The sequence below is a fragment of the Canis lupus genome, chromosome 33 (assembly GCF_048164855.1).
Source record: "Canis lupus baileyi chromosome 33, mCanLup2.hap1, whole genome shotgun sequence".
Taxonomy (NCBI): Eukaryota; Metazoa; Chordata; class Mammalia; order Carnivora; family Canidae; genus Canis; species Canis lupus.
The window spans coordinates 12470267-12494571 of NC_132870.1; the positions used below are offsets into that span (position 1 = coordinate 12470267).

The 24305-nt window shown below is 37.6% G+C and overlaps 3 long non-coding RNA genes across 7 annotated transcripts in view; 1 reads left to right on the forward strand and 2 right to left on the reverse strand.

The window, feature by feature from the left end:
* Nucleotides 1–5315: 5315 nt before the first annotated feature.
* Nucleotides 5316–13022, reverse strand: LOC140623489 (uncharacterized). The gene is made up of 3 exons (XR_012023103.1): nucleotides 12912–13022; nucleotides 6636–6737; nucleotides 5316–5529 (listed from the first exon to the last, which is right to left on the reverse strand). It is a non-coding gene; the product is annotated as an uncharacterized lncRNA (long non-coding RNA).
* Nucleotides 13023–13351: 329 nt separating this feature from the next.
* Nucleotides 13352–24305, reverse strand: part of LOC140623488 (uncharacterized) — a 31649-nt gene continuing 20695 nt past the window's right edge. For all 5 annotated transcript variants that reach the window (XR_012023101.1, XR_012023100.1, XR_012023099.1 and 2 more), the window contains one exon: nucleotides 13352–13513. This is a non-coding gene — a long non-coding RNA (uncharacterized lncRNA). The remainder of the gene's footprint in view (nucleotides 13514–24305) is intronic.
* On the forward strand, nucleotides 14489–23870 carry LOC140623490 (uncharacterized). Its single transcript, XR_012023104.1, has 3 exons — nucleotides 14489–14776; nucleotides 15535–15629; nucleotides 22497–23870. It is a non-coding gene; the product is annotated as an uncharacterized lncRNA (long non-coding RNA).

Genomic DNA, 24305 nt, shown 5'->3' on the forward strand with positions numbered 1-24305 from the left:
TTTCTTTCCTTTTTTTTTTTTTTTTTTTTTTTTTGCCAGAGCCCAGGGTAGCAGCCTCAGCAGCTGGAACCTGGAGGAGATCTTACTGGGATGGTAACTTCCCTTTCTCTCCTCCTCTCATCTTTCAATTTTCTCTTAGTGCCTCTCAGAATCTGAAATACCCAGAATCCAGTTGGAAAGGGAATCTGGGAAATAGTTTGCAGGGATTAGCTCCCTGTGATACAAAGCAGAGCTAGGGGGAGAAGGTAATATATTTGAGAGCAAATACGTGAATGACCTGCACTGTCATATAACAAAGCAGCTCCCCAGTCGAAACACATAAAGTACAATATTTTGTTTCTGTGAGTTTGATTTTTCTAAAGATTCTGCATGTAGATGATGCCATGCAATATTGTCTTTTTATCTGGCTTATTTTACTTAGCAGAATGCCCTCAAGGTCTATTCACGTCACAAATCACAAATGGTAGAACTCCTTTCATTTTTGTAGTTGAATAATATCCCATTGTGTTTACACACACACACACACACACACACACCCCACAGCTCTGTTATCCATTCATCCATTGATGGATGTTTAGGTTGTTGTCCTACCTTTACTTTTGTGGATGATTCTGCAATGAACATGAAGGTGCAGATATCTTTTCAATATTCAATTAGCATTTCCTTTGGATAGCTACAGAGAAGTGGGATTGCAGGATCATGTGGTAAAGTGGAGGAAACAGGAACAGGTTGGTAAAAGGGTACCAACTTTCAGCTATGAGATGAATAAAGTCTGAGGAGCTAATGTAAAACATTAGCTGATATATGGTTGATAACACTGTATTATATAATTGAAATTTGCTAAGAGAGTAGAACTTGAATGTTTTCACCCCTTCTGTTTCTCAAAAAATCTCAAATATGTGAGGTGATGGATATATCAATTAACTAGACGGAGGGGAAGGGAGAGGATCCTTTCACAATACGTATGCATCTCAAATTATCACAGTGTACACTTTAAATATCTTAACAATCTTACTCAGCAGTTTTATCTCAATAAGGCTAAAAAAAACACAAAATAATTGTTATAAATGAAAACAAAAAATGCTTATTAAGCCAAAGTAGAAGTATTCAGTGCTTCAAAAAATACAATTCTCATTGCCCAACTGAGTGTTTTCAGGATTTTACTGCATTACATATCGAGTTAATTACTTTACATCTGCTAATTCCTTTAATCTTCAACAAGGATTTTGGCACCAGTATTCAAATAAAATAGAAATAGCAAAGATCAGAGAGATTAAGTAATTTTCCCCAAATTATTTAATTAATTAAACAAAAGAACTGAGGTTTGAACCAAACTCTGCCAGACTCTCATACCATTTCTACTACATCATGATAGAAACATAATTATATAACCACTAAACAAACGAAATATGTCAATCAACATAAATATATATACATATATGTATATATATGTGTGTGTATATTATATATATATATATATATATATATATATATATATATATAGAGAGAGAGAGAGAGAGAGAGAGAGAGAGAGAATTTGAGCTATATCACCTAAAAAATTGTAACTCATTTAATCTAAACTAGTAAAACCAATGTAAATTTGATATATGGTCTCAGGTTTGTTTTTTTACTAAACCAGTATTTCTCAGTATGTTCTCATTTGGAAAGCTTGTTACACATTTAGATTTCAGGGGCTCACTGAGCAAGATTCTCCAGGAGCAGTACCTGGGAATCTTCATTTGAAATAATGTCCATCATGGATTCTGAAGCACATTAAAGTTTGATAATCCCCATACTGACTCTGTATTTGGTCTACTAACTCTTTTACCAAGAGTTATTTTTAAATAATTTTCCTTATGGACACCTGGGTGACTCAGTCAGTTAAATGTCTGCCTTTGGCTTAGGTCATGATTCTAGGGTCCTGGGATAGAGTTCTGCATTGGGCTCCTTGCTCAGTGGGGAACCTGCTTCTCCCTGTCCCTTTGCCTGCCATTCCCCCAGCTTGTGCTCTCTCTCTCTGTCAAATAAAATAAAATCTTTAGAAAAAATAATTTTCCTTAAAAAAGGAAAAACTCAAAGCAATAAAAAAAAGACTAGAAATAGCAAGTGTTGGTGAGGATGTGGAGAAAAGGAAACAATCATGCACTGTTGGTGGGAATGTAAATTGGTGCAGCCACTAATGGAAGACGATGTGGGTGTCCCTCAAAAATTTAAAAATATAACTACCTTATGATCCAGCAATTCCACTTCTGGGTATTTATCCAAAGAAAATGAAAATACTAACTCAAAAATATGCACCCCCCCCAACACACACACACTTCACTACAGCATTATTTACAATATCCAAGATAGGGAAACAACCTTAGTGTCCATTAGTACATGAATGTCTAATGAAGATAAGGTTTATGTAGACAACGGAATATTATTCAGCCTTAAAAAAGAATGAAATCTTGCCATTGGTAATGACATAGATAAAGCTCTAAGAGCCTATAAGTGAAATAAATGAGACAGAGCAAGACAAATACCATACGATTACTCTAATAATGTGAAGTTTTTTAAAAAAAAAACAATTAAGCAAGCTCATATACACAAAGAGAGGTGGGACAGAGGCATGGGGTGTGGAAGTAAAGGATGAAGGGGGGTCAAAAGGATAGATAGATAGATAGATAGATAGATAGATAGATAGATAGATAGAAAACAAAATGACCAAAGGGAACAACAAAACAAAAAACCCACAAAATCAATCTATTACATTTTGTTTAGAACATTAATTCAAAGATAATCAAGCCTATTCAGGTTGGTAGTATCTTTAAAGAGCAATATGTGATCTATAATTTAGATCTGTCTTCTGAGAAATATGGTCAAATTACAAACATCCCAGGCTAAGTAGTAACTCTAAAATTTGATAATTCAAATATGCTATAAAAAAAGAAACTACAAGATACAGTATTTTAATGAATAACTTAAACTCTTCTTTAAACTACTGATTAACCATTTCATAAAATTATTTTTGCTATCAGCAGCAATGGATACCTAGTTCTATTCACATTAAAATTAATTTGGTTATCTAAGTCAAATTTGCTCTTACTTGAATCTGATAATCTGATTCTATTTAATACATGAACAATTGGGACTTTGACATCAAATACATACATTTCATTTTATCCTTTTGATATTGCTTCCCCCAGTATTCTAATTTCTGAGAAAATCTCAACAGGCAATAACGTAGTTTTATGATACAGAATCATATAAGACTTATGATACACCTTGGGCAGTCAATATATTATACAATATGTATATCATCTAATCCAAATCACAAAGTATTCACTCATTCAATCACTCAGGGAATATTTATTGAACACCTAGTCTGCAAGGAGTGTCCCAGACTCTTGGGATGCATTGGGGAAAGGATAAAAATCACTGCCTTATTGGAGCTTGCCTTCTAACAGATGGAGACAAAAACCAGAAAGTGTAATAAAGAACCAAATTATATAGTACGTTAGAAGTAGCAAGTGCTATTGGAGAAAAGAAAAAGTAAAGCAGAATAAAAAGAAAAGGACTTAGAGTGAATTCTCCCAATCTAGGTATTCAACACAAAACTCCAAAAATTCTTTCCCAAAGAGTAGATTATTACTAATTCTTTTCTTGGCATAAATTTAGACTTTAGTCCAAGAGAAGTCTTAAAAACTAGTAAACTCTTATTAACATTTTGTACTTGGTTTCCATCTGTGAGAATGCTAAAAGCAAGATTAAAATTAAAAAGGTGCTATAGAAGTTGCTAGGCACTTTGGTATAAGTGCTGTATGGTATCAGCGGGAACCAATTTGATCTTCTGGATGTGTTTGAAACATTTGATGTGTTTGACACAGCAACTCTTGGAACATGTACCAAGAACTTTTTGAAAAATTTGTGGGAAATGTCTTGCAAATTGTCTACATTAAGATATTCAGATTTTGCTGACCAATCAGTGGCAGCCACTGAAATGACGAACCTTTTCCACTATCACCTGGAACTCTAGAGGTTTCCATGGAGCCATGGGAGAAGGAATTTTTCTGCACAGACTGGAACCCAATTTTTTTTTAAAGATTTTATTTATTTACTCATGAGAGACACACACACACAGAGGCAGAGAAAGAAGCAGGCTCCATGCAAAGAGCCCAATGTGGGACTCGATCCTGGGATTCCAGGATCACGCCCCGGGCAGAAGGCAGATACTCAACCACTGAGCCACCCAGGTGTCCCTAGAACCCAATTTATGAAAAGGAGCAATAGCCAATGAACAGCATAAGCTTGTATAATTTACTGATGTTCTCCCAAGAGAGTACAAATGAGTAGAAAATTCAAGGAGCAAGTGTCTACTTTTCTTTTCAATCTTTACCTTTTTCTAAAAAAATTTTTTTATTTTATTTGTTTTTTAAGTCAACTCTAACCCCCAACGTGGGACTCGAACTCACGAACCTAAGATCAAGACTTGTATGCTTTACTGACTGAGCCAGCCAAGCATCCCTTTATCTTTTTTTTAATATGTAAAATTATCAAGTTTTGTTTTATTCCTGTCAAAAGATGAGTACTTTTATTAATCAAAAAGGGAATGAAATAAAGAGCTACTACTACTATAGAACGATTCCATATCTTTTTCTCTATGAACAAACAAAATCCCCACTTTACTACATAGTGCACAGATAAATCTAACTTTGAACTCAATTCTGCTTCCATTCTGACCAGTCTTTGAGGTGACTATTGGAAAATGATTCCTTTTTGTACTCCCTTTAGCAGTTAGCTAAAATGAATTTACAGACCATCTTTTGATGCATAGTTGATAGATTTAAAGGTGCTTAAATTCCAAGAAGTGCTGTGTTATATAAGCTGTATATTGTCAGGTTGTTCTTTGACAAAATTTTTTTGGGTACTCTCTTTTTGGGAATCATATTGAGGTCATTTTAGGAAAAATAAAGTCATGTTAAGAAAGTATTGTTTGTTACTGAATCGGTGTTTTTTGAGTATCTTTTATGAACCAGGCATGTTGTTAGATACAAAGATTTATTCCGAGAATTATATAATGTTTCTGTTAAAGAGGCTCTATTTTTGGTAATGACATGGGCTCTAGGCTCCAGCGGATCTGTTTTAATTCAGGCTTCATCATTTCCTAGTTACCTGTCCTTGAGCAGGATACTTAAACTGTGTAAACCTCAGTTTGGTCATTTGTAAAGTGAAAATAAAAATTGTATGATCTCACAGGGTTATTGTGAGGGCTAATGTGATAACATATGTGACATAAAGGTACTAAGTTATATTTCATTTCTTTATTGCATAGAAATCAACAAGAATGGAACTGTTACTGTTTTATGTACTTTATTTCCTTCTCCTCTCCCCTCCTTCCTTCTTCTTCCTCTCCAAAGTGGCTTGAATTAAACTCCCCCATTTCTGTGGAGATGTGGAAAGGGTATGAAGACAATTTCCTTTTATGGTGATGGGGCTCAGAACACGCTACTCCCAAATATGGCACCTTGGCATACTGAATACTTTAGCCTGAAAGGAGTCGGAAATATGGCAGAAGGTCACTCTGATCTCCCTCAACCTTTCCCCCCTGAAACAGGTCATAAAACCATCATGTGAGGTGCCCTCCCCATACCCAGAGGAAAGTAGATCCTTATCTCCAAAGACAAAGGGATGCCAAGAAAAATCTGAACGAACAGGCCTTGCTAAGTGTCCCCCCAGTTTGCACACTTAAGCAATTGTATTCCTCCACAACTATGCACTCTTCATCAAACCTAGCAGAAAACACTTAGGTCTAAGTGTTCCTTTGGGACTTAATTTCCCTATGAAAAAGGTTCACTGTCAGGTAAAACTTAGACAAGTAAATGTATGTGCTTTTCTCTGGTTAATCTGTCTTGGGCAGTTTTATTTTTAGACCCACACAGGGAACCTAACAGATTTGAGGAAAATTTTGTTGGCTTTTTCGTATGTGTGTAAACTTGAACTCACCATGGGAAATACATTAGGAAGGGAAAGCAGGAGTAGCAAGGAGAGAGTTCCCTGCCTCTCGCCCCCTCCCCACGGGGTGAGAGGGTGGGGCTAGAGATCTTGGAGACCCAAGAGGAGCAGAAATCTGAGCCTGGATCTGGGGTGGTGGCTGTGGCTGGAGGTGGCAGGAGCTTGGTAGGTACTCCCAGGGGGCTCCTCAGAGGCTGGACCCACACCCCAGACTCCCGGCCATGGAACATCCCCACAATCAGTCTTGGCACAGACATGCTAGGGCTGCCTGTTTTCACAAGACCAAAGGGTTTGAGCAGTTTCGTTTATAATAGCAGCAAAAAAAATGAGCCAAGGAACCGAGAAACTGTTCCCTGTTTTTTAGAAATCATATAAACTATCCTAATTTTTGGGTGACCATACCACAAGGTATAAGAAGTATACCTCAGTAATGACTGAAATTGAATTTCCTAATCAGTTTGGCAGGATTGGGTTCATATGTAATCTTATTTAAAGACAATAGATATATAACTTTTTTTTTAATATGCCAAGTTCACGTACGTAGAACATTTAGCACAATGCCTGGCAAAGAGTAAAGCACTTAATCAATGACACCTAATATTATGGCATCTTTAATTTCTGTAGAAAAATATTTTTGTTACCTTAATCTTTTTAAAGTATCAGCTGTTTGGAAAGGTTGTGAAACTCTCTGTGTAGCATTAACCATCAATATCTGAGTAGTTCATGTGCTTCCATGTATTGTACTATGGACATAACGTCCAGGTTGCAGCATAGCAAGAATGTAAAAAAAAAAAAAAAGTCATGTTCTGATTAAATAGGATGTTTTAAGTACTTTAAGGATATGGAATGGGAATTGTCAAATATCTGAAGTTATCACCCCACTGTCAGCTAAGAGTCCAATTCACGTGCTGATGTTGATGAGTCAGAGCTCTTCTGAAGATTTCAGGGCAAGGCGATGAAGAAGAGATCTCTGTGTCTCTGCTTTTTCTGTCCCCGTAATTGAACTTTGAATTGTACATGAATTGTAACTGAGCATTGAAGCTCCATGCTGGAAGAGATGCTACTGTGTAGGGGGAATAGAATAAATCTCCAAGGCTTCTAACCAAGTCCAATCTAAGTCAGCTGCAGGAAAGCTCACTTAACTTTCAGATCTTTGTGTTTGCTTCTGACAAGCTCTTCCCTTCCGAGGCTTGAATTGTCAGCATTCATCTCTTACCTTCGTCAAGGGAATGGTACTTTGACAGGTATCCAAGAAACAGGGAAACACAGAAGTGAAATCGAGTGACTCTGGCACTGCTGATAAGGAACCACCGATAGTCCAAATGTCAGAATTCTCAAAAAAGAAAAATTTAAGAACTCTGTTTCCATTGTTGTTCAAATTACTATCTTTAAACACTTTTGTCTCTATTGGACCTAATTAAAGTAAGAAATGTCATTTTGTCAAGGGTTTCAAAGTAATTGCTCTGAAAGGAACACTTGGAAAGCTTTATGTTAACTACAATTTTTTATTTCTTCTGTAGAACTGAGCCTTAATTTAAGATGGTCCATCATGGGCAAATCTGACCTGAACAAAAGAGGTGAGAAAATGGAGGCACAGAGAAACAGGTAACTTGCCCAGGGTCGTGCGGTTTGACGCTGGCAAAGCACACGTGTGGATGGAACAGTATTTCTCAAGAGCTCTGCACTCAATCACTATGCTATGCACCCGTTTGTTACTCGTATTTCACTTTCCTGGGTTGCTTATTTGTGCCCTTTGCTCATTGTTCTCACATTCTCATATCCTCAGAAATATGCAAAGTTCTTGGAATGTTAAGCTTTTGCCAAATACTTGTTGCAAACATTTTCTCCGGTTTGTTTTCTCTCTTTTACATTGTTTGTGTTTTAAGAGTTTTAGGAGCATTTTGTTATTTAAATTTTTTTTCTTTTTTTTTAAATAAGGATTTTATTGATTTGAGAGAAAGAGAGAGAGAGAGAGAGAGCGCGAGGGCAGAGGGCAAGGGAGACAGGGGGAGCCCCACAGGGACTCCATTCCAGGACCCTGAGATCACAACTTGAGCTAAAGGTAGAGGCTTAACTGACTGAGCCACCCAGGCGCCCCTAAAAAAATTTTTTAAAGTTAGCATCAGCTTTTGACACATTTTGAAAGCATTTTAACTACTCTTAGATTATAAAACTAATGCTTGCTTTTTGCTTCTATAAGCTTCTTTCTTTCTGCTTTAATTTTCTAATCTCTCTGTACATCATTTTGGTAAAAGGCAAAACTCCAGCTGAATTTTTTTTCCCCAAATGACTATGCAGTTATCCAAAAATAAGTATTGGTTAATAAATCTTTTAACATCGATTTAAGCTACTACTTGCATTGTATATTTAATCTTCCTATATAATTGGGTCTCTTTCAATACTTTCTCTCCAACTAAACCTGTACCAATACTGTGTTATTTTATGATTTCGTTTTTTAAAAAATATTTTTATTTATTCATGAGAGAGAGAGAGAGAGACAGAGACCCAGGCAGAGGGAGAAGCAGGCTCCATGCAGGGAGCCTGACATGGGACTCGATCCGGGGTCTCCAGGATCAGGCCTCGGGCTGAAGGCAGCGCTAAACCACTGCGCCACCCAGGCTGCCCTATGATTTCATTTTTATATACTGTAATATCCAGTATGAAAAGCCTTTACTTCATTATTCTTTTTCATAAATAAGCTGCCCTTTCTGCAAGTTTATTATTTCAAGGGAATTCAAGAATAATGTTATCAATAATCTCCCACTACTCCCCAAATTACACTGGAATTTTTATAGAGATTGTATCCATTCATAAATTAACTTAGTGAAATTGAAATATTCAAATTATTAAGTTTTGACATCTAAGACCATGGACTTTTGATAATTTTAAATCATGTGAGTATTACATGTTTCTTATTCAATTTATTAATAGATTTTTCTTGTGTAGTTGTGAATAATTTCTTTGTATTTTCTAACTTGTACAAAATCAAGCTTTTTATTTTTATTCTTTATATATTTGTATTTTAGCTCTGTTACTGAACTCCTTTTTTATTCTCAATAATTCTTTACTAGCTTTCCTTATCTTTTCAGGTATACCACTATATACCTTCAATACTGGTACTTTGCTGCCTATATATATTTATGGATTCCTTAAAAAAATAATTTTATTAATATTACTAAGCCTGCCATAAATGAGCAGCCCTGTCTCTATCCTGACTTTAATCAAATTCTATTAAGGTAGCATTTTTTTAACGTTTCCCTTTTTTATTTTTTAAAGATTTATTTATTTATTTGAGAGAGAGCGAGAGAGAATATGTGTGCGCATGATAAATAGCTTTGAATATAACTATTTGAGGGATAATTCCCTGAGGTAAGCACTTTGATGGGGTTCTAAAGCAAAGCATCTGCTAAGTCTTCAACCTAGAGAACAAGAAACAGACTGAAAACTGCGAGAATTATGTTTTATAAAGAGAAGTAAAACAGAGCATAGTATTAGCTTGGAGAAATAAAAATTTTGTGGACATCTTCCAAACCTCTTGACTGTTATGTTAAGTTTATTCATTTATTTATTTATTCGATTTTATTTAGGAGAGAGAGGATGAACAGAGTGGGGGGCAGAGGAGGAGAGAGAGAAGACTCCTTGCTAAGCAGGAAGCCCAATGTGGGGCTTGATTCCAGGACCTTGGAGATCATGACCTGAACCAAAGACATGCCTAGCCACCTGAGACATCCAGGCGCCCCTGTTACATTAAGTTTAAACCAGAGTCATTCTATCAGGTAGATTGTCAGTTACCAAGGCATAATAAAGATTAAGTGTGCTAGCACTTTCCAAGACCCGCTTGTGGTTGCCCTTCTTTGATGGCCCATTTAAAATCAAAATCCAGTTAGGTTATCTCAGTTAGATTAGGTGCAGTCCGGTTGTCAGATTACTTGATGTGTTAGCCCAGTCAGGCTGCTATTATAAAAAAGACTGTGTGGCTTATAAACAACAGAAACCTCTTTTTCATGGATCTAGAGGCTGGAAGTCTGTTATCAGGGTGCCTCGATGGTCAGGTTCTATGTCTGGTGAGAGTCTTCTTCCTGGTTCATAAATGGCCTTCTTTCCCGTCACCTCACATGGTGGAAAGGGCTAGGGAGCTCTGTGGGGCCCATTCTTCAAGGGCATTAATTCCAATCTCCTAGTAACCTCCCCAAGACTCCACCTTTGGGAGGGAGTACCATTACCTTGAAGATTAGCATTTCAACATTTGAATTTTGGAAGACATAAGCATTCAGACCATTGTATTCAGTTACAGTTATTTTCTCTTGGTGAGAAGGGCTGAGAGAGTGAAGAAGTGGAATAGTCAAGGAATACTTAATGCTCTATTCTCAGGGAAATTGACAATTTCCAGATAAATGGGTGCATTTCTGAATTTTTGGATTAATAGCTATCCCTTCATTTACTTATAGGACCTGGAAGAAAAATAAAAAATAAAATGAAAATAATCAGGTAACTTGTAAAGAAATAAAGGAATAAATAAATAAATAAACTTAGTTTACTAAAAATTTTGATAAGCCAGTGTTTTTAGGCCAAAGAACAGAGTTTTATGGCATTTTGACTAATGTTCGTGCATTTAAGGAAGTTGGTGGTGAAGAACTGATAGTCAGCATTTCAGTGAATAAGGAGATGTGGCTTCCTCTTAGCATGATGGGAGGGTGGTGTTATAGTCTCTTGGGGTGACAGTACCAATGCAACTTTAGTTGGTGGGATGAAAAACGAATCTGAAGAGGAGGCAAAAAGTCAGAAAAGAGAGAGGAAGGAGTAGAATTGTGAAGAAAGCTCTCCATAATGTTATAATGATAAATAGGACTTCTAAACTCATTGTTGTAAAATATATGAGAATATTTTAGAGATCACTTGGAAATTGTTATGGGCTTAATTGTATCCCCTCCAAAATTCAAATGTTGAAATCTTAATCCCCAGTACCTCAGACTGTGACTGAATTTGGAAATAGGGTATTTAAAGAGGTATTTAAGTTACAATAAGGTCATTTAGAGGGACCCTAATCCAATATAGCTGGTGTCCATATAACAAGAGGGGACTCAGACACAGCCATGCACAGAGGGACCATGTGAAGAGAGAGACAAAAGATGGCCCTCTACAAGCCATGAGAGAGGCTTCAGAAGAAACAAACCTTAGCCAACCCACTGAACTCAAACTTCCAGGACTTCAGGACTGTGAGCAATACACTTCTGTTGTTTAAGCCACCCAGTGTGTGGTACTTTTACAGCAGCCTTAGCAAACTAAAGACGTAAAGTACATACCCATGTGAGATAAAAGTGAAAAAAATGTAACAACCTAAAAAAAAAAAAAAGACGTGATATGAAACTACCTTTGATTCCACATTCCTTTTTCTTCCAACGAAACTTCATTTTTGGTTGATTGTTGTTGTAGATCTTGAGCTGGTCAAGCACCGAATAAAGTAATGGGTAGGGAGGGGACAATCACACCATCGTGATGGTGTTCATACAAGCCCTGATGGGGCCCAAGATGACTGTGGCTCCACCTAATTGAGTCCAACCAGTCTTCCCTGGGTGGACAGAGGATGCTGAGGATGTAGTACCTTGAAGAAAGAAACCCAATCCTAGGAAGATCTATAGGAGACTCGGAGGTGTATCAGCAACTTGGTGGCTTGCATGTTGGTTCAAATGATAGAGTTCCCTTTGATGGAACTCAGTACACACTACCTCAAAGTACGGCACCTTGCATATGAAACATTTTAAGCTGAAGGAATTTGAGAATATTGCAGAAACAGGAAGGTCACTCTGACCTGAATCAGATCATAAAACCCTCAGGTGAGAGGTGCTCTCCCTATACTTGGAGGAAAGGAGCTTCCTTATGTCTGAAGACAAAGGGATGCCAAGAGAAATCTGAAGAGGCTTTGCTAAGTTTCTCCCAGTTTAAGACATTTACTTCATATTCCTTATTCTACCATATTCCTCTATGACTATTTGCTTTTCATCAAACCTAGCATAATAAAACAGATCTGTTTCTTTGTGTCTTCATTTCCTTATGAAGGCTCCTGCACACGTAAAACTTACATTAAATAAATTTGTATGCTTTTTTCCTGTTTATCTGTCTTTGACAGTTTGATTTACAGACCCAGCCAGAGACTCTAAGAAGGTTGAGGAAAAGTTTTCCCCCCACCACACCTTCACATCTCAGTAGAGCTTTTTAACTTCAAACTCCTCTCAGAGAAACAGCTTCTTCATCCTCCCTTATCAAGAAACAGTGCCACACACAAATGAGCAGTAAGAGCACGAGCTTCATCCATATTCCTTCCTCTTTTCCAAAGACATCATCCAAAGTAAATGGATTGAGGTAAGAGGGTGTGTTTTGTTATATTGCTTTAGGAAACGAAGTCAGAGTGGTATCCTTAGAAAAATGTTTTTCTTCTGAGCCTGCTATGCATCTTCTTAAATCTTCTATCAAGAGTGAAGTTTGTCTTCGTAAAAACAGGATTCTTGCAATATGGCTAAGCTGGTGTGACCTTCGATGATCTGCCAAGTAGATGTCTATCTCATCAGACAAGTTTGTTGGCCTGAAGGTAAATATGTTACAGTATTTTTTGCTTCTGCTGAAAAGCAAATACAAACTGAGCGACTACATATGAAAAAAGAATAAAAGGAGAATTGACAAGACAGCTGCTTGACCAAGCTTTCTGTGCTACTATCTACCTTTCCTGCGTTTTAGATGCAGAAATCTGGGTTTTTATAGCTTCCAATAGCATTAATAAAATATAAGTTCTTGATGCATGTTTGCTTATAATAAAATGTTAATACACATATTTGCTTTGAGCAAATTGGAGTAAGGCCCTCCTTTTATTTAGGTTTTGCTAACACTTTTTCAAACAGTAGTCCCCCTTTTAACAAACTTACCAGGCAGCTCAGCAGGATCACCAGGAATTGTCAGCCTGTGGCACCCCTTCTTGGTTCACATATTTTCTTGTTTCTATTTTTTGTGCTTCCTAACACAAACTTTGATTATAGTAACCCAAATTGGGATTAAGGTTCTAACTATAGGCCGGCTTATAATAGATACTGAAATAGTATTGGTGCATTAAAATTTCCCTGGACATACAATGACATGTAGAAAATGATATTCATCAGATTTTTCCTAGGAAGAGTTCTGTATGCAATTGGAAAAAATACTTTGATATTGATATTGCACCCTCTGGAAGCAGTGCACACTTGTATTTGCCAGGCTGCCTTTCAAAAGGGTGGCCCTGATGGAATCCAGGATTTGCTTTTGCTGAGTGTGGTATTTAGTGTGGGGCCAGAGTGGAATTGCTGGAAATAATAAGAAAAAGGCCACCTGCTTTCCATGAAGCTTTTAGTGTCACTTCTGTATGACTGTCAGTGAATATAAAAAATATATATATTGCCCAATAGAAATATGGAGAAAGGATATCAAGTTGGCAGATCACAGCACCAGGAACCCAAACAGCAAATAAGCATGTTGAAAAGATGCTCAACTGCACCTGTCATCAGAGAAATACCAATTAAAACCACAGAGATACTGTTTTGTATTCATCATATCATCTAAGTTAAAGCTGATCATATTAGGATAGACAGAAGTTCATTATGTTATTCTCTATAAATTTTGATTCATTTGTGAAATATTTCAGTATAAATGGATTTGAAAAAAAAAATGATTTGAAGGGTTTCCCATGATGCCCATGGGTCTCTGGCTTTGTGTTAACCACTTGGTTCATTTGGCCTTGTATCACATTAGTTGCAGGAAACACTCTCACCAAATGTTCTCACTGAAATTCCTTTGAGGTACTAGCATTTTAGGTTCCAGATTTTTTTTTTTGAAGATCTTATTTATTTGCTTCAGAGAGAGAGAGCGCGCACAAGAGTGGGCAGGGGCAGAGGGAGAGGGAGAAGCAGACTCCCTGCCAGGCAGGGAGCCCGATGTGGAGCTCCATCCCAGGACCCTGGGATCATGATCTGAGCAGAAGGCTGATGCTTACCCGACTGAGCCACTCAGGTGCCCCAGTTCTAGGCATTTTGTGAGGAGATGGGGTCTTAAGGCTAAAGGTAAAGGTGCTAAAACAGAAGGAAGTTCCCAATAGGAGACTAAATGTTTTATTTTCTGTGTAATTTCAAAAAGATAAAGTTAGAGATTTTATATTAGATTGCATATCTTCATGATTCTTAAGAATAAGGACAGGATTGTTAAGCAGGTGCTTTGGGCTTAAGTGAGAAATTAAATGAAAATATGTTAACAACCCCAATAGGAGATTATTGCCTAGTCAACACGATATGTTCACCAAATCATTTTGTTCTCCTTATGTGTACATGGGAGACTGTAGCTACACCCTTCTTCCTAACTGCTTGTGAGCATGTGACTGAGTTCTGGCTGCAACAAAGTAAGTGGAGGTGATTTCTGCCTCTTCTAGACCTGGCTATGACCATCTTGGGACTTTTTTTTTTAAGATTTTATTTATTTATTCACGAGAGTCAGAGAGAAAGAGAGTCAGAGACACAGGCAGAGGGAGAAGCAGGCTCCATGCAGGGAGCCTGACATGGGACTCGATCCGGGGTCTCCAGGATCAGGCCCTGGGCTGAAGGCGGCACTAAACCGCTGAGCCACCCGGGCTGCCCTTATGACATCTTCTACCCTATTTCTCCCTGTCCATGTGTCTGGAAAGAAGGACTGTGAGATGGCAAAACAAACACATGAAAGAAGTCTGGATTGCCGGGTCATCACTTGGAGTAGAGCCACCCAGGAAAGCAAGGTAACTGGGAATGTCTGCATTGGGACTGAGTGTGTAGGCAGGAAGCACATCTTTCTTGTGTTAAGCTCCTGCGATTTTGGGGCTGTCACAGAAATTAGCCTATTTTGACTTACCTAGTAATTTCCTATAATAAAATATAGTTCTGAGGCATCTGGGTGGCTCAGTGCCTGAGCTTCTGCCTTTGGCTCAGGTCTAATACCAGGGTCCTGGGATCGAGTCCCACACTGGACTCCCCACAGGGAACCTGCTTCTCCCTACCTCTCTGCCTGTGTCTCTCATGAATAAATAAATAAAATCTTCTTTAAAATAATAATAAAATAAGATAAACTTACTTAAATGTGGCAGGACAGGTATTGCTAACAGCATTATTTTATACTTAGCTAGACTCTTAAAATAAAGGACTTTGAAATGGCTGAATCTGTTTTCTTCCTGCCACGGTCACTTTAGGGAAGAGACAATGCCAGGAGTTTGATGTGCTTTATGAAGAAGTGATAAAAAAAAAGCTGGAGAGGAAACTAGATTTTTTTAATAGTATTTATATTTACACAGAATTAAGCAGTGGAAACAACCAAAAGTATGTAACACGATGTATATAAATCTTTCTAAAGTATACATTCTTTAGAATATACAGGAGATTTTATTTATAAGGAAATAGAACCTGCATGAAGCTGTCATATTTTTTTGGCTAAATTTTCTGGCCATAAGAGGGGATTTAGTCATTCACTTATGACCTCTCTTTCTTCATTCCATTTCTATAGAGAAACTCTGAAAGAGGACTGGAAGGAGGACCAGATCTAAACTATCTTAGAAGAAACTCGATTTTTGAACTCTACTGTATATATCTCAAGATTTGGTATTAGTATAAATTTCCTATTTCCTTTGATGCGTCTTGTGCAAATGATTTCCTGGGGGCACCCGAGGGTCTGCACCTGCTCTTTCTAGTGGTGGTAGCTCACCCAAAACATTTCTGACTGATCTGACATCTTACATTTTATCAGTATTTAGCTGGGATTGTAGTTGTGACTAAGAGTTGGGATTCTAGTTATGTTTTATATGGATGGGTTTTTACTTTTCAAGAGAGGATGACAATATTTGAGATGTAGTGAATTTTTTAGGATAGATCTGAGCAAATCATACCAAAGTTTAGATACTGACTGGAGCATAGGTTACTGGAAACCAGAAAGGAATGACTGTGTGTGAGGGTGGATAATAGTATCCCCTACATGGCGAAGCTATGACTCACATCTGGAACTGCCTCCTCAGCATCTACCCATGGATCCTAATAGTCCTCTCAAAATTGACAAGTTTAAGCATGGAATTTGGTTCTCTTTCCCACATACTGGTTCATAGCCACTTCATCTACTTCAACATCATCCTTGACCCTTCTCCTTTCTCTCTTTTCATCCAATCTGTCAGGCTATTCTGTGGTCCTTCTTTCAAAATATATCCTAAAACAAAGGATATATTTCTTAGCCATCCCTTCCACTATTTCTTTCCTGGATTATTTTAATAGCTTAAAGACTGTTCTGCTTGTTTCTGCCTTTGCCCATGTCACTTGAATAAAGCCAATGCTTCCAGGTTTTACCTCATCCATGACCTTCTCTTCTCCTAAGCCTTTTCTACCTCATCACTGATCTCTCACCCTAGGACTCACTTTGTTTCAGACATGCTAACTTCCTTGTTCTTTCTGGAACATACTAGACATGACCTATAAACCTCAGGGCCTTGTATTTGCTGTTCCCTCCATTTGGAACACTCTTCCCTCATTTATCCATGTGGATTAAATGTTACTCAAATGTCACTTCATCGGTGAGGACTTCCCTGACCACCGTAAATCTACCAGTCCTTTCTTTAGCACCCCATCCTCTGGACCACATACTTCCAACCACCTGCCAATGGGTGCTTCCTAGCTCCTATTTGTTTTATTTTCCTCTGTAACACTTATTCCCATCTGATATTCTTATGTGTTTTTTTTTCTTTTGTTTCTTTTCTTTTCTTCTTTTTTTTGTTACCATCCTAATCATTAAGTGTACAGTTCAGTAGTGCTAAATATATTCATATTATTGTACAATAGACACAGCAAGAAAAAAGATTCTTTAGAACTCCTTTGTCTTGCAAAACTAAAAATATCTGCATTAAACATTAACTTCCCCTCCCCCAGCCCATGGCTACCACATTTCTACTTACTGTTTTTATGATTTTGACTACTTTAGATACTTTGTATGAGTGAAATGATACAGTATTATTATTTGTGATTGGATAATTATGCTTAGCAGTAATATCTTTGAGGTGCATTTGTGTTGTCACATGTGATAGGACTTCCTTCCTTTTTTAAAGCTGCATAATATCCCATTGTATGTATATACAAACGCACATATATACATTTGCTTTATTCATTCATCCATGAATTGACATCTGAATTGCTTCCTGTTGTGAATAATGCTGCAATAGATGTGGATGTGTGTGGATCCTCTTGGAATCTAGCTTTGAATTCTAGATATATATTCACAGAATTGGGATTTGACTCTTTTCTTTTTAAAAGATATCCCACTAGAATGTAAGCCCCAGCAGGACAGGCATACTCTTTTATTTACCACTATATCCCTGGTGCCTGACACAAATAGGCACTGAAAACACAGCCACTGAAAATCAGATGAATATTATCTTTTTTTAATGTGCTGTCTGCCTCTACTAGACTGCAAGCCCCCCCCCAAGGGAAGAAGCAGTGTTTTGTTCACTGCAACAGCCTCAGTGCTTAGAACGGCTCTAGGTTTGTGGTAGGTTGTCAATAAATATTTTTAAGTGAATTAATTAAGGTCTGAAATGGGCAGATAGATGGCAGAGAAACAAATCTAAATTGTCAAAAAATATGAAAAAATAGTTATCCTCCCTAGTAATAAAAATACAAATTTCAATGGCATCATTTTGACTTACCAAATTAGCACTTTTTCAAGAATGTTTTTTAAACTTCAAACTTTCAAGAACAGTACAATGAGCACTCATATACTCTTCAGCTGGACTTGCCTTTGTTAAAAGTATGCCAAATTTGCTTTTTTTCTTTCTCTTTCCATGTGTGTGTAGACAAGCAAACAGACAAAATTTACTGTACCATTTGAGAGTTTGGTGTAGACATGATGATACTTCACCCTTAAACACTTTGGTCTGTGTCTTATAAGAAAAAGGAAATTTTATATAATCACTATTCAAAACCACACTCAAATAATTTATCATTAATGCAATGCTACTATGTAGCATATGGCCCATATTCATACTTCACTACTTGTCCCAACCATGTTCTTTATCAGTATCTTTTTCAAACTGAAGATCTAATCAAGAATTATGCATTGCATTTACCTGTCATATTTCCCCAGTATCTTTTCATCTAAAGCATCTTCCTAGCCCCTTTCTTCCTGCTTCCTGACAATGACATTTTTAAAAGTCCAGGCTAATTGCTTTGCATGATGTCTCTCAATTCAGATTTGACTGAATGCTTCTTTATCATGATACTCAGGTTGATCAATGTCTTAGTCTGTTCAGGTTACTATAACAAAAATGCCGTAGCAACAACATTTTCTTATAGTTTCTCATAAATCTGGAGGCTCTAAATTCAAGATTAAGGTGCTGGCAGATTCAAATCCAGCAAGGAACTGCTTCCTGATTTATATACAGCTGTCCTCTCATTGTGTCCTTACATGGCAGAAGGGACGAAGGAACACTCTAAAGTCTCTTTTATAAGGTGCCAAATCTCATTCATCAGGTCTCAGTCCTCATGATGTACTCATCTCCCAAAGGCCCCACTTCCAAGTACCATCACATTGTGATTAGGATTTCAACATATGAATTTGGAGGGTCACATCCAGTCAATTGCAACAGTTTTTATAGAAATACTATCTACTTGGTATTACATCTTCAGTATATTTTATTTTATACGTAATGTCAGTTTGTTCCAAACTAAAAAACAATAACTCCAGGCTTAGCAAGAGTGCAGTTTATAGGGATTCATATGCTCATATGCTACTGTGCATATAGCTCACTGATGATGTCCATTTTACCAATTTTTTAAAAAATTACATGAATTTTAGATAGCATATTTAGTAAGTAGATCTTTTCTTTCGAAAGAAGTAAGGTCAGTTGTTTCTGCTTTCCACTTGGTGGCAGGAAATTGAAAAATTTGCCAAGCAGACACTGCAAATGTTAGCTAAGATAATTTTAAATCTGAGATTCTGAGCACTGTAACAGTTCCTGTCATTATTGTCCTTGGACAAGTTACTTAGTTGTTGGTCACCTTTTTCATTTTCAAAATGATGGAAAACCATGCTTGCTGCTTATCTAATTTCTCTCACAAAGGTTCTGGTGGTCTGGGCCAAGCAAAAGCATTAAATGGGGCACCAATTTTGTAATTTAAATGAAAGACACACAGAGAGGCAACCCTCCAATATTATGCAGACTGTTTTCATAATTAGCTTAACAGTATTCCTTGGAAACTGCAATTTCAATATATTGTACATTTACTAAAAAAGTAAGCAACAGATGAAACTGGGACAAGCATATCATCAAGAGAAAATAAAACACTTATCTCCAAAATCTCTCCTACAACTAAACATTTACTATCTTAAATACAATCCTGTAATTAAAATGAAGCCCCTTTTTTATTAAGAAAAATTGATGGGTCTTTTATACAAGAGTAGTTTACGAGATGAATGTATCAAAGTCTATCAGAGTAGATATTCTCATAGTCCCAAATGTCCCAAATGTCAAAGCTTTGTGGAGGGATGAGGGTGGGAGTGGTGGCATTGCAATTATTACACTGGAATCTGTAGGAAACAGATGCAATGTAGTTGAACAAAATTAACTATGTTTTAGCCAGTTATCTTCTGAGATAAGGTCTATACATTTTTAAAAAATGCACCTAGCTTACCTAACTATTCATTGCCTTGACTAGGATTTGATTCTTGATGGAGGATACTACTTTCTATGCAGCAACTTGTTTTTCCAAATCTCATGTTCCAAAGGGTCATGAGTGGGGCTGGCACTTTTCTGGCTGTCCATTGCTTCCAGACATTGGCAATTCTACCTTTGTGAAGCTTAGGCATCTAGCTAGGACCATCAAGATCCCTTTTCTGTCAATGACCTGACAAGCTAGGTTTCTCAGGAAGCAGATTTGGAGATGCAGATTAACATAGAGGTTTATGGGGATTGTTTTTGGTGTGACCACTGGGTAGAGGGAGAAGTTGGGTTCTGATACAGTCTCAATAAAGACCTCCCCAACCCCACAGGGAACTCTGATAACAGAGTGGGCTTTAGGGTTGTTCCAACTTGTGGCAAGGGAGCTGGGCTTCTATATAACCATTAACTGTCACCAGATGTGAGATTCCCCAAGAGAACAACACAGCCTTGGGAGGGCTGACTCTCTCTAGCCAAAAACATTCCAAAGAAAGTCTACAGCTGATGGTTATCTCTCTGCAGCTAGAGGAATCTGAGTAGCACAATACAGCATCTCTTACAGCTATCCATCCAACCATTTAGCTCTTAGTTATTCAAATATTATTCTCTTAATAACCCCAAAATATTCCAGAGTACTTTTTCATTGAGTGAACATGCTTCACCTTAGAAATCTTTATTTCCTCATTCTTACTACTGTGACTGAGTTAATATATGTTTGCTACACAATTTTCTCTTTTTTGGGAGTAAGAAAGTTACCTTCCCTTGCATTTACATTGAAACTGAGTCCTTGTCAACAGAAATATGAATGGATATAATGTGTTACCTCCCATCTGAGACAATTAAAGGTGGGTGTGGATTTTGTATGGTCTCTTGTTTTCCTGTAGATTGGATATAAAGATCCCCAAGTTGGCAAGGTACAAGATAGAAGCATTCTAGGTCCATGGGTCACTTTTGGAAAAGACCCTTGAGAGACAGTTTTCTCTACCATATTGGACTGTAATGACAGTAACTGAAACACTGCTCCTCCACTTAAACAAAATAAAATAAGACAAAACAAACAACAAAAAACATCAACAAAAGTCCAGACTCTTAATTTTTGGTTTTCTTCCCACCAGGCTATCAGCCCTTCTTAGCCATGTGCTTTCCCAAGCCAGTTTGCAACTAATAGTTGATCATTAGAAACAAGCTTTCAACTACACTTTTATTTGATTTGTGCACTCTTCTCTTGCTGTGCCTTCTCAGCAAAACCTTAGCTTTGGAGAAATTCTATTCATTTTTCCACTCTTCTAGCAGAATGGCTGAGTACTGCTGGAGACAATCACACTATTTGTCTGACTAATACCAACAAAAAATAATATTTTCCATTCTCAACTAGGCTTTTAGCATTTCCTGGATCAAACTCTACTTGGTCACTTCAACAACCTTTCCCAAATTCACCAGTTTCCATATGCCCTCTACTCAGTCCCTATCTCAAATAGTGGAGACTGACATACCTTTCTTCTTTCTTTCTTTCTTTCTTTCTTTCTTTCTTTCTTTCTTTCTTTCTTTCTTTCTTTCTTTCTTTCTTCTTTCTTTCTTTTCTTTCTTTCTTCTTTCTTTTCTTTCTTTCTTTCTTTCTTTCTTTCTTTCTTTCTTTCTTTCTTTCTTTCTTTCCTTTCCTTCTTTCTCTCTCTCTCCTTCCTTCCTTCCTTCCTTCCTTCCTTCCTTCCTTCCTTCCTCCCTCTCTCCCTCCCCTTCCTCCCCTCCCCTTCTCACTCTTTTTCTTTTTTCTTTCTTTCTTTCTTTCTTTCTTTCTTTCTTTCTTTCTTTCTTTCTTTTCTTTCTTTCTTTCTTCTTTCTTTCTCTTTCTTTCTTTCTTTCTTTTTCTTTCTTTTCTTTTCTTTTCTTCTTCTTCTTCTTCTTCTTCTTCTTCTTCTTCTTCTTCTTCTTCTTCTTCTTCTTTCTTTTCTTTCTTCTTCTCCTCCTCCTCCTCCTTCTTTTTTTTTGTAGACTCACAACCCTGAGATCAAGACCTAAGCTGAGATCAAGAGTCAGACACTTAATTGACTGAGTCACCCAGGTACCCCTAGAAACCTTATTTCTTTAAAAGAAAAAACATTTCTAGATCGATCTCCCCTGAACTTCCTTTAACTATAAAATGTTGGCTAGTACTCAAGATGGACACGAGATAGAAGGGAAGATATTTTCCCCCCACGTTTTTCTCCTTTTACTTTTCTAAGCTAAATTACAAATTAAGCCTGCCTTTAAGTCCTCAGTTCCAGTTTATCTGAAGTTCTGCAAGGATTCTGGGGGCTTGTGAAGGGCCTGGTACATGGGGAAAAGACATCTGGGCTCTATTTCTTATGGAGCTGATGGTGACACTTCAAGGTACAAACCTGTGAGCCTACCTAAAGAATGAATGCCTATTTTCCACTTGTTCTCCCAGAAGTGAGATACTGCCATGCCTGGTATCCAACATTGCTATATAATCCACATCTAGTTTCCCTCTGACTTTTGGCAAGACAAGGATGCCCTACTCTTGCCATTTTTATTCAACTTGGTATTGGAAGTCTTAGGCAGAGCAATTAGGAAAAAGAAAAAAAGAAAGAAAAGGCATCTAAATCACAAAGGAAGAAATAAAATAGTCATTATTTGCAGATGACATGATATTATATATAGAATATTCTAACAACTCCATTCAAAAAATGTTCAAATGAATGAATTCAGTAAATTTGCAGGACACAGGATCAATATGCCTGGGTAAATGTCTGTTTCTCTCTTCTCTCCATGCCTACAGCATCCCTCTCTCCTGCAGACAGTCTCATAGGTCTATTTGCCTTCTGAACATTCTCCAGCTTCCAAACTGCTTTGATGCGGCCTCTTCTCTACATTTAGCTGTGGAGAGTCTGTTCTGCTGTCAGTCTTTGGGTCATTTTATGGGTTATTTACTCTGATTGACTGTCTGATGTAAGTTATCTAATTGTATCTGTGGGTTAAGGTGAGCTGAAGATCCCATCCTTAAAGAGACAGCATAAAAACCATCTCTGCAGAGATACAGCATAGAAACAGCAGTTTGAAAAATGCCTGGGGTATATGAGGAAGGAGATTTATTTAGTAATCTCGGATGAAAGATCTAAATATGAGACAAGAATCTATCAAAATCCTAGAGGAGAACACAGGCAACATCATTTTTGAACTCGGCCACAGAAACTTCTTGCAAGATACATCTATGAAGGCAGGGAAACAAAAGCAAAAATGAACTATTGGGACTTCATCAAGATAAAAAGCTTCTGCACAGCAAAAGAAACAGTCAACAAAACTAAAAGACAACCTTGGGAGAATGAGAGAAGATATTTGCAAATGACCTATCAGATAAAGGGCTAGTATCCAAGATATATAAAGAACTTATTAAACTCAACAACAAAGAAACAAACAATCCACTCATGAAATGGGCAAAAGACATGAACAGAAATTTTACGAAAGAAGACATACACATGGCTAACAAGCACATGAAAAAATGCTCTGCATCACTTGCCATCAGGGAAATACAAATCTAAACCACAATGAGATCCCACCTCACACAAGTAAGAATGGTGAAAATTAACAAGACAGGAAACAACAAATGTTGGAGAGGATGTAGAGAAGGGGGAACCCTCTTGCACTGTTGGTGGGAATGTGAACTGGTACAGCCACTCTTGAAAACTGTGTGGAGGTTCCTCAAAGAGTTAAAAATAGAGCTACCCTATGACCCAGCAATTGCACTACTGGGGATCTACCCCAAAGATACAGATGCAGTGAAAGACCGAGACACCTGCACCCCAATGTTTATAGCAGCAATGTCCACAATAACCAAACTGTGGAAGGAGCCTCGATGTCCATCGAAAGATGAATGGATAAAGAAGATGTGGTCTATTTATACAATGGAATATTAGCCATTAGAAATGACGAATACCCATGATTTGCTTCAACGTGGATGGAACTGGAGGGTATCATGCTGAGTGAAGTAAGTCAGTCAGGGAAGGACAATCATTATATGGTTTCACTCATACAGGGAATATAAGAAATAGTGAAAGGGACAATAGGGGAAAGGAGAGAAAATGAGTGGGAAATATCAGAGAGGGTGACAGAACATGAGAGACTCCTAACTCTGGGAAATGAACAAGGGGTGGTGGAAGGGGAGGTGGGCAAGGGAGTGCGGTGACTGACAGGCACTGGGCGGGGGGCATTTGACAGGAGGAGCACTGGGTGTTATACTGTATGTTGGCTTCAATCGAACTTCAATAAAAATATTAAAAAATTATTTAGTAATCTCAAGCATGTGCTGAAAGGGCAGGAATTTTTGGGAGAATTCTCTAGGAACAAAAGAACTGGCATACACCATTTCTCTCCCCCACTCCCATCCTATATACATGAATACCTAAAACACCAACACTTGCTAACACCACTAGCTTGCTAACAGTGTGTCCCACTCCTACACACTTCTTCAGATCTATTCCCTCTAAACTGGTGGCTTGGGCAGAAGTTTTCCCATACACCTGCTGCTCCCTTCTCACAGTGGATCATCATAGACTGTGCTGGCACTGCATGCCCCACTCCTACACATTCC